The sequence below is a fragment of the Herpailurus yagouaroundi genome, unplaced genomic scaffold (assembly GCF_014898765.1).
Source record: "Herpailurus yagouaroundi ecotype Mexico unplaced genomic scaffold, PumYag 186, whole genome shotgun sequence".
Classification (NCBI taxonomy): Eukaryota; Metazoa; Chordata; class Mammalia; order Carnivora; family Felidae; genus Herpailurus; species Herpailurus yagouaroundi.
The window spans coordinates 31,884,088-31,894,813 of NW_024412417.1; the positions used below are offsets into that span (position 1 = coordinate 31,884,088).

The 10,726-nt window shown below is 50.9% G+C and overlaps 1 protein-coding gene across 5 annotated transcripts in view; it reads left to right on the top strand.

Annotated features, from left to right (window-relative positions):
• Positions 1–10,726, top strand: part of ZHX2 (zinc fingers and homeoboxes 2) — a 164,095-nt gene that overhangs the window by 127,973 nt on the left and 25,396 nt on the right. For 2 of the 5 annotated variants that reach the window (XM_040494347.1, XM_040494348.1), the window contains exon 3: positions 10,589–10,689. The exons of the other annotated variants lie outside the window; for them this stretch is intronic. The gene's annotated coding sequence lies outside the window, so the exon portion shown is untranslated. The remainder of the gene's footprint in view (positions 1–10,588; positions 10,690–10,726) is intronic. 5 annotated transcript variants of the gene reach the window in all.

Genomic DNA, 10,726 nt, shown 5'->3' on the forward strand with positions numbered 1-10,726 from the left:
TCAGCAAGGTCCACCGGAACCTTCGCCCTTCAGTGCAAAGCCGGTCCTTGGTGTTATCATGAGAACCCTCCCCGGTCAGGGGGCTGTTCCAGGCCCAGGTAGGGCACACCTTGCCACTGGGCTGCCAGAGGCCACGTGGTCTTTTGCACAGACCGTGACACTTCTCTACGCCTCAGTTTCCTCACTTGTAAAATGAGCGGAGCTAGACAAGCTCAGGTTCAGGTTTGTAGTCTGTGTTCCGTAATTGTCCAGGAATGCTGGGTTTCACTGAGTTCATCTGCGACAGGGCCCAGCTGTGCAAGGGATCCTGCACCCCAGGAGCCCAGAGGATTTGTGCAGGAGCTGTAGCTGCTGGCTGTGTGGGAGAAACTCAAGTCCGTGCTGTGGGCCCCGTGCCTCTCTCTCCATTAGCCTTCGGCCCATTGAGGAGCCTGCCTCCACTTAGTGACCTACTCCAGGACATTTACTCCTTAGGTGACCTTTAAAAGCAGGAAGAAAGGGGCGTCATGATCTCGTGGTCATGAGACGGAGGCCCACGTCAGGCTCCCACACCAAGCATGGAGCCTGCTTGGGATTCTCTCTCTCCCTCTCTCCCTCTTCCCCACTCATGCACACTGTCTCTCCCTCTCAAAATAAATAAACTTCAAAAAAAAAAAAAGCAGGAAGAAAGGAAAGGGGAGAGGGTTGGGGACAAGAATGGGAAAGGAAGGAGGGGAGAGAGGCAGGGATGGGGAAGCAGAGAAGACACCTTGTCCCCATCACCTCATCCGATTGTCACCGCAGCCCTGGGAAGCGAGAAGGAACATGTGTGTGAGGTCACCTTAAAGACAGTTCAGCTCAGAGGCGCCTGGATGGCTCAGTCGGTTGAGCGTCAGACTCTTGATTTCAGGTCAGGTCAAGATCTCACGGTTTGTGGGATCGAGCCCCGTGTCCAGGGCCTGCTTGGGATTCTCTCTCTCTCTCTCTCTCTCTCTCTCTCTCTCTCTCTCTCTCTTTCTCTCTGCCCCTCCCCTGTTCATGCTTTCTAAAAAATAAATAAACTTTAGGGGCGCCTGGGTGGCGCAGTCGGTTAAGCGTCCGACTTCAGCCAGGTCACGATCTCGCGGTCCGTGAGTTCGAGCCCCGCGTCAGGCTCTGGGCTGATGGCTCAGAGCCTGGAGCCTGTTTCCGATTCTGTGTCTCCCTCTCTCTCTGCCCCTCCCCCGTTCATGCTCTGTCTCTCTCTGTCCCAAAAATAAATAAACGTTGAATAAAAAATAAATAAACTTTTAAAAAAAAAGACAGTTCAGCTCTGACAGGCTCAGGGTGAGGTCTTCACCTCACAGAGCCAGGTGTTCTACAGGGGTGCGCCCCGTCTTGCTTACCATGGCATGGGAGTCCTCCAGCGGTTCTGTCGGCATCAGTGGGGAACTGTCAAACATGCTGATGCCTAGTCCCCACCCAAGATTCTGAGGTAAACCCTCGCGGGTGTAGCCTGAGCATCAGGATACTTACGCTAATGTGGTTTATGATTTTAAAAGATCTTTCTGGAGGATTAATGGTTTGGAGGAGGGGCCGTGAGTGGGAAGGTGAAGACCAGGCAGGGGGTGACTGCATGAGACAGGCAGATGAACCCGACTTGGGGGTAGGGTGAGCAGCCATGCCACTGCGTGAATGTGCGTGCTCACACGTGTCCCTCTGAAGACTGTCATTCTGGAATGTTCTAGCAGAGGTAATCATCCTAGCTGTGGCAACTTTATGGAGACGGGAGGCAGCAAGCGCTGGCCTTGTGGATCTGAGTCCAGCAGGGTTTCCAGCTTGTTCCAAAGAGACAGCAGCCCAGCTCTCTCCAGCCTGGAAACAGGAAGGGGTTCACCAGAGAAGTGGCGTGGGGTGAGAGGAAGGTCATGGGCCGCAGCCCTGGCTCCCCTGGCCCTGTGTTCATGTCCTGGGCCTGCCAGAACAGACTGAGTAGCCCCAAACAGCACAAATGCCCATACGGTTCTGGAGGTCAGAAGTCAAAAGTCAGATTCCTCGAGCTAAAGCCAAGATGTGGGCAGGGCCAGCTTCCCCTGGGGGTTCCAGAGGAGAACCACTCCTTTCTTCCCCAACTTCTAGTGGCCGCCTGCATTCCTTGGCTCATGGCTCCCATGTCCACCTTCAAGGCACGTCTGACCATTTCCATTTCTGCCCTCACATCATCTTCTCATCTGTAGTCAAGTCTCCCTCTGTCCCTCCCCTCGTAAGGTTATACTGAGGCCCACCTGGGTAACCCGGGATAGTCTCTCCATCTCAAGGTCTTTAACCGAATCCCATCATCCCAGTCCCTTTTGCCATGTAGGGTCCCATTCACAGGTTCCAGGAGTTGGGACCTGCGTATCTTTGGGGCCATTGTTCAACCTCCTATACCCTGAGTCCTGTGCAGAGAGAAGCAGAACCGTGGCCCCTGGACGCAGTTTAAACCCATGTGATTTTCGTCCAGGATTTGAGTGGCGTGGATGAGTGGCTTTGTGGAGCACGTTCTATCAGAGAGCAAGAGTAAACCTTCAGTCTGTATCCAAGGCTTTGAGATAAAGGGAAGTCCCTTCAAGGTAGAGATGAAAGGTTCAAGAGAGAGCCGTGGTTTGGGGGATGCACAGGATGAGCTGGGGGGCTGCAGGCAGATTGGGGGACAGAATGGAGAGAGGGATCTGACGGGAGAATATAAGCGACTGCTAAAAAGCCCTGTGTTGCCCTGATCCACGCGTGCCTGGGGAACAGAGAAACCTCACTCCTCTCCAGGCTCCAGGAAGATGGGGTGAGCACGCACCACCCACGAGGAGGGAAATGAAAAGGTTACACCGGGAGTTGTCGATGTGATGAATGCCTGTGGTCTCACAGCCTCTCTAAATGTTTTGATAGCAGAATTTGATGGATTGTAAATCAGAGCAGGCCCATATTACACTTTTCATGCCACCTTATTTATTTATGTAATGTGATGCGTAAAACCAGAATCGATTCCTTTTTCTCTGTCTCAGCGAGATTTTTTTCCCCCTGCTTTCAGAAACCCATCACTCTGCTCCCAGCCCTGGTTTGCCATGTTTGTGGGTGTGTGGGTGTGTGGGTGTGTGGGTGTGTGCCTGTGTCTGGTGGCGGCTGTTATGATTCTTTCTACCCAGAAAAAGGATGCTTTGCCTTGGAGAGGATGATAGCACCAGGAATTAACTACAGAAATAACGAAGCCACTTTGCTTCAACATGTGTCTTAATCTTGTTGCTGGTTTTTGTGGCTTTTTTTTACAAGATTATTGCTCAGAGAAAGAGAGGGAGTAGAGATGGTACAGTGTGATAGATTTGTGATACGAAACCCAGGCAGACACAAAGACAGTTTCCCAATCATCCTGGCTTGCATCTGAGCTCGCTTGAGCCCCTCCGGGGGATCCGATTAACCTTGCCTTTGACGTATGCTCTCTACCATAATAATTATTGGTTAATAACACATCATAGAGGGGTGTCCCTTACTTCATCATCAACATTGCTACCATTTGTTGAGCGTTTACAGGTACTTGTGATTATGATGGGATCTTTACAAGCATTACACCATTTATGACATCCTCACAATCCTACGAGGTAGGCATTAGCTCCATAGTTACAGACAAAGAGACCAAACCTAGGAGAGGTGAAATATATTGCCAATGTCATACAACTGGTAAGAGTTAGGTGGGGCCTCACTTTCACTCTACTTGTTCTAATTCCAAAGCTAGTGAACTTATTCACTCTACTTAACTGGCTTCTCAGCTCAAAACTCCTTGACATCACCATGATACTGAGGACAGACAGCCACCCAGCAGAACCCATCACCCCAACACAACTGCCTTTGAGACACTTCACCTCCCTGCCCGGGAAGATGGGCCACTGAGGTCTTACCATGATGGTGAAGGATAGGATTCTGTGTCTTCTCGCCATGCTTGCCTTCTGTCTGTGCCCACATCTCCTGGTTGACTTTACCTAACGGATAGACTTAGGTCATCTCTGAGAACCTTCCAACTTTGATGCCCAGTGGACCTTCTCGATTCTGGTTTTTAGCCTTTCACTTCTTTCACAAAGAAAGCAGAATATGGGGGCACCTGTGGGGGCTCAGTCAGTTGAGCATCCCACTCTTGGTTTTGGCTCAGATCATGATCTCACAGTTCATGAGTTCAAGCCCCATGTCACTCTGTGCTCTGACACACGGAGCCTGCTTGGGATTCCTCTCTCCTCTCTCTCTCTGCCCCTCCCTGCCTTGCTCGCTCTCTCTCTCTCTCTCTCTCTCTCTCACTCAAAAAATAAATAAACATTAAAATCTTTTTTTAAAAAAAGAGAAAGCAGTGTATGGTTTTTGGGTGCAAAGTCTTTGTGTATAAGCCATCAAGACAATGCTTCATTTTACCTACTTGAAAAAAACTATTTCAGAAACCAAAAAATAAAAAAACCTGTATGCTATAGTTTTGGTTTTTTAATCCACTTTTTTAAAAGAACACCTGGAGATTAAAATTTTTTCTAATATTTTATCTAGACTCACAGATGGCACCCCCCTCCAAAACTTTTTTTGGAGCTGTTTGGGGCTCTCCACTTATCTCAGATTCAACTGTTCCTCAATTGTCTTAAGTAAGGAAAAGAAGAACTTTCTTCCATTATAAAACTATTGAAGAGTTTTGTTTTCATGTTAGTAAGTGAAAAGTTGTCTTTCTCGATGAAGCTTTTTAAAGCCTTTCAAGAAAGTACCGTTGGGGAGAACAGAATTTTTAAATAACAACTGAACAATTTGAAAATTACTTCGCGGCAAACTTCAAATGTCGTCAGCAGTCAGTGAGTCTGCCCCTCTGTGGTCACTGATAACACACAATCACGTCAAGGCAGCTCGTTCTCGATAGAGTTCTAGGCCCAGAACTCAACTCCTTGAGGAGGCATCCCCTGATTATCTCTCTGCCAGGGCTGTTCAGTCACCATCACATCATTTTTCAAAACTCTGTCCAAATCACTCAGCACTATCTAGATGTTGTTTTCCATTTGTTTTCTGTCTTCCCCTCCTTGATCATAGATGCCTTGAGAGCAGAAATCTTTTGTCTTATTTCCTTAGTATCTAAAATTTTTTTTAACGTTTATTTATTTTTGAGAGAGAGAGAGACAGAGCGCAAGCAGGAGAGGGGCAGAGAGAGAGGGAGACACAGCATCTGAAGCAAGGCTCCAGGCTTTGAGCTGTCAGCACAGAGCCCAATGTGGAGCTCAAACCCACGAACCGCAAGACCATGACCTGAGCCGAAGTCAGACAGTTAACTGACTGAGCCACCCAGGCGCCCCTTTCCTTAGTATCGAAAGCGGTGACTGGGATATAGCAGACCTGAGGGACGGAGTGAATGAACGAGTGAGTGAATGAATGAATGAATCAACAAATATATAAGTTGCGTTCTCTTTTCCAAGGCCCATGTTTCTGTTGCTAAAAAAACAGGTCCTCTGCCGTATTTCCCTTTTAGAATACCAGGAAGTTTCGAGGATGGGAAGGGGGTATCCAAATGGAACCGGGTGGTGAAAAGCATGTCTCACAACCAGCTCCCCCTACCCCTAGCGAGGCTTTCGAGGCAAGGATGATGTGGTCAGATCTGTGTTTAGAAACATGATGTTCAGTCATGGCATCAGTTGTGAGGTACGTATTATCAAGAAGTATTGCTTCAGAAGTAAAGTAGCAAAGTTTGTGAATGACTGTCTTTTCTTGATTAGCAGGGACGCAAAAGTGACCCTATATGAATGGCACTCCCGCTCACATCCTGCGCATCTTCCTTAAGTGGGAAGGGATGGTGTGGAATAATGGCCATCACAACAAGAACGAGAGAATGTTGCAAATGGCCATGTCACCTAGCATGTCTGTCATGGCAGGAAAAGGCTGAGAATCGCTGTTTTAGGAAGAAACGGTGGCAGGGAGGAGGTTGGCCTGAAACTGTGTCTCTCGAGATGTTTTCAATTCCAGGTGACAGAAAGCCCCATCAAACTGACATAAGTATGTTGGATTCGGGCCGAGCGGCATTCAGTGGGATGTTTTCAGGACTCACTGTCTGCATCTCTCAGCCCAGCATTCGGCTCAACTCTCAGGTTTGTTCCCCCTCGTGTGGCAAGAAGGCCGCTGGCAGTGGTGCAAACTGTGTGCTCGCATCCGTTCGGCTCGGTAACTCCACCAGAAAGGAGCACGTGTCTCCCAGTGGTTCCGGAAGAAGCCCCAGAGGGAACACCACTGGTTCGGACTGCTTTGCTCGGGCCATGAGCCCGTTCTGTAATGACTCGCCGTTGCTGGAGGACGTGGGGTTCTGAGCGGTCAGAACTGAGTCCCACGCCCACTGCCGGAGGGCCCACATGGACCAAGAGTGGGTCCTTTCTCGGCAAAGAATGAACTGCCATGGCCAGAGGCGGCGGGAAAGGCCGCTGGCAGGTGAAGCTCAGAGGCCAGGCCAGGATGGAGGGAGTGTTTGCAGCTGCTGAGGGAGGGCGAGAGGAGAACCTGACCTCGCACAGAGGCATGAGGGCCTGGGAGGCATGGTAAAAGCAGCAGAGTCAGGAAGACCCGGTGTAATAAACTAGGGGGCAGGGGGAGGACAGGGGAAGGAGAATCCGGGTTCCCAGCCTGAATAACGGACAAGATTATGGGACTTTTGTTTGGAACGAGGAGCATTACAGAAAGACCACGTTTGGGAGGGAAGGGATCAGCTTGGTTCTAGAAGGGTTCAATTTGGGGTGTCTGTGAGACTCCCCGCGATGGTCACAGAGGCAGAGAAGACACACTTGGAGGAGACTCTGAGGCCATCCAGCCCGGCCTCGCCAAATTTCCCCATCAGCTACACCTTCCACGAGGGGTGACTGAGTAGAATCTGTTTTCCAACTGAGCAGGGATGGATCCTCTGGTATTTAAAAAAAATTTTTTTTAATGTTTATTTATTTTTGAGACAGAGAGACAGAGCATGAACAGGGGAGGGTCAGAGAGAGAGGGAGACACAGAATCTGAAACAGGCTCCAGGCTCTGAGCTGTCAGCACAGAGCCCGACGCGGGGCTAAAACTCACAGACCGCGAGATCATGACCTGAGCCGAAGTCGGCCGCTTAACCGACTGAGCCACCCAGGCACCCCGGATCCGCTGGTATTTTAATTTATTTATTATTTTCCTTGGTTTTCATGAATCATCTTGGCCTTGTTAAAAAAAAAAAAATCCGGTTTCAGTGGACAATGGGCCATCCAGCCTTTGTCCACACAGGCTGGCCTCACTGTCAGCCAGCAGTCGGAGCAGAAGGTCTGGGGCCCTATAGAGAGGAGCCAGGCTGGGCAGGCTGTTTGGTAGCTGGCTGTCCACCAGGTTGCGTGTAGAGCTTTGGGATGGAGGAATTGGAGGAAGGCAGTTTGCCCCACAGAGTCGGGATGGGACTGGAAGAGGTGAGCAACAGCCATCCCAAACTTCGAGAGCTTTGATGGTTGCACAGTCTCACTAACACGGATTGCAAGCTCAGCGCTCACACCACGTCGGAGGCCCAGAGCCAAACCTAGAAGCCAGGGCGTTCACTGGATGCTCTTGGCAACCCTTTGACGTGGGTACCGTTTTCATGCCCGAATTACAGACAGAAAGGCCGAGGCTTCAGAAGTCTGACATAAGTTGTCCAGGCTCACACGGAGACAAGTGACAGGAGCAGTCTCTCCTTCACTGGGGGCCTGAGCGCCCCACCTCCACCATAGAAAGCGAGAGTTGGTGCGATAATGTGTAGACCGGGGCAGAATTGAGCGGCTTTGGGAAATTGGGGTGTTGCTTTTTACTGTTGTTTTGCTTTGTTTATTTTTTTAGGGAAATGGCAAATGGAGGTGTTCCCGGAGGGAAGGGGATCCAGGGAAAGGAGGGGAGTTGAGAGCACTGATGAGTGCTGGGCTAGAGTCCCTGAGGAGCATCGGGGCCCGCAGGCCAGGTGGAGGGGTTAGCCTGGTAATGGGGAGACCCACTACCGCCTCTGAGCTGGAGAGAAAGACACGAGTGTGGAGATGGGGAAGAAGGTGACCTTTGTCTCGTGACCTTGATCTTCTCAACAAGATGGAAGGCAAAATCTTTAAAATAGACAGGCAAAGTTAGGAAGATTAAAAATATTGGCACAGTTGCCATAGAAATTTCTATGGGCACGAACAAAACATGAGAAAGAAAATCTCGGAGCAGCAAGATTCAGATGAGCTGGGTCACCTTCCCTGGGGGTTGGCAGCTGAGAAGGGGGACTTGGGGAATGAGGTCAGGTGACCCGAGGGCAGACCTAGCAGGGGGTGCGGGTGCAGGATGAATGGCACAGCTTACCCTCACTTCACTGCTAATACCAGCTCACTAGCTAAAGTCACCTGTTTGGGGAACCAGACCAGGCCAGCGGTAAAGGTTCTCATTCAGCCCGATCCTGCCGCTGGAGAATCCCCCCCCCCCCCCGCCATTTTCTAAATGTGGAAACTGAGGCTGGCCCTTGCAAATGAGTCTGTTGCATTTGGAGCAGTCCAGGCTGCACGTGGGTTTGGGGTGTGTGAGGTGGGCATTCGGGCTGTGGCCCGACAAGGAGGGACTTCTCCATCAGTAAGCGGCAGAGTCGGGATTCAAACCCGGGGAGAGCTGGCTCCAGCCTGGGTCTGTCTCCACCAACCAGGTGGGCACTAACGGTGAGGACCGAGGGGGGGAAAGACAGCCATGAGGCTAAGGTCTCACCTGGCAAAGGAGCTGTGGAATTCGTTGTTTCTGAGTAAATGAGTTAATTCTGGGGTCTGGGCTCACATGGGCCCGGAACGGGTCTGCCGTCCCAGGCCTAGCTGGCTTTCTTTGCCTGAGTCCTTGCTGCCTTGTCTCAGGTCGCCACTTTTCCTCACGGCTAGCAAAACACCAGCCTCCTCTCGGAGCCCTGTGTTGCCTAAGTGCACGGTGGCGCTGATGGGGGTGGGCCACGTGCCCCGGCCACAGACTTCATTTCATCATTTCATCCCCTGAAACGTTTTTGGCTACAGGAGGCCATGCAGGCTTTTTCCTGCCTCAGGAGAGAGCATCTCCGAGTAACAAGTGGAAAAAGACATTACAATTCAATTAAAATCTTACTCCTTCGAACACTCCCAGAGGGAGAAAGCCACTCAGAATTTGTGAGAAATCTAATTTATAGACTCAGTGTCAGGAAATGGAATTGTTCACGATTAACAACTGTGTGTTCCGGGGACCAAGCAGTGGGTGTAGGGCCAGGATTGTCCGGGCTCCACCCGCTTCAGCAAGCCATTTAACCTCTCTGAGCCTCCGTTTCCTCATCTGTGGAAGGGAGACCGTAGCCGTGTGCCGGTGTTGTAGGGATGATACAGATTATGCCTATAAACAGTATCTGCTCACACCATCCTGCCCATGCTTAACCAGATCAGCAAATGCCTTTTCTTTAAAAAAAAAAAAAAAAAATTGTCTGAGCAACGGAGCCATAAAAACACGAGAAGTAGCATCTTTTTTTTTATAATGTTTATTTGTTTTTGAAAGAGAGAGAGACAGAGCATGAGAGCAGGGGAGGGACAGAGAGGGAGAGAGAGACACAGAATCTGAAGCAGCTCCAGGCTCTGAGCTGTCGGCACAGAGCCCGACGTGGGGCTCAAACCCACAGACCGTGAGATCGTGACCTGAGCTGAAGTCGGTCACTTAACCGACTGAGCCACCCGGGCACCCCAAGAAATAGCGTCTTAAAGTTCACCTCCCCCAGCCACCAGTTGCGCTGCTCTGGACCTGTGGTGTCTACAGGTGTCCTATACTGCGTTAGCAGGCATCCAGCATGCTGTGTTCCCTTCTCCTCCTACGGTTCTTCCCCCACGGCTGCATTGTCCTCCAAACTGTCATTGCCCTTGGGGACATGCCGTTCCTCTCTAGTCCAGCACAGAATGCAGCAAGAAACCTCTCCAGTCTTCATGGCACAGAACTGGCCTCCCCCTAGCCACTTCTGCAGCAGGAGAAGCCGAGGGACGTGTTCCTGCCGAGGCCACCAAACCTGGCTGCCCGTCAGTCACCGTGGCTGCTGGTTAAAAGTAAAGACTCCTGGGCCTGCTTTCGGTTGTCGGGTTTTAAAGTCTGCATGGGGGCGCAGGAAGGGTATTTTCTACAAAGCACCCCAGGGGGTACCTGACGGTTTGGGAGCCACATCGTAGGCTTTCCCCCACATAAGATTTCAGTAGGCTAGGGAGAAATCCGTAAAACTCCAGGAATTAACTCAGGGTCTCCCGAGTGATGTTCCAAAAGCGATTCCCATTTAACAGATGAGAAAGATGGAGACAAGGATGGGAGCAGACGAGCGAGCTGGGCAACCAGGAGTGCAGACCAAAACCCAAGACCCCTGCGTCCAATTCCTTCCTCCACTCCACCCGCCAGCCGCCACCGCCACCACGCGCCTACCCTTCAGGATTCCTTCTCCCTGGGCAGCGGAGGGGTGGGGGGATGTTGTGACTTGAGAACATGAAGGAACAATCACACGCGCGCGCACGCACACGAGGTCTACCCTTATGAGCTGAGGTGATATCTGTTAACAGCTCTGTCAGAAGACCTGGCAGAGCTAAAAGCATCTTTTTTGGCTTTGATGTCTTGGCAGGATGCTTCCTTTGAAAGCCCAGAGACAGCCCTGTTATTTCCTCTGACAGCCCCAGTGAAAAGCCCCGAAATGAGAAGTGGCATCCTCGCCAAAGCCCGAAGGTTCGATTCCTTAGGAGCGGCCCATGTGCTCCCCACG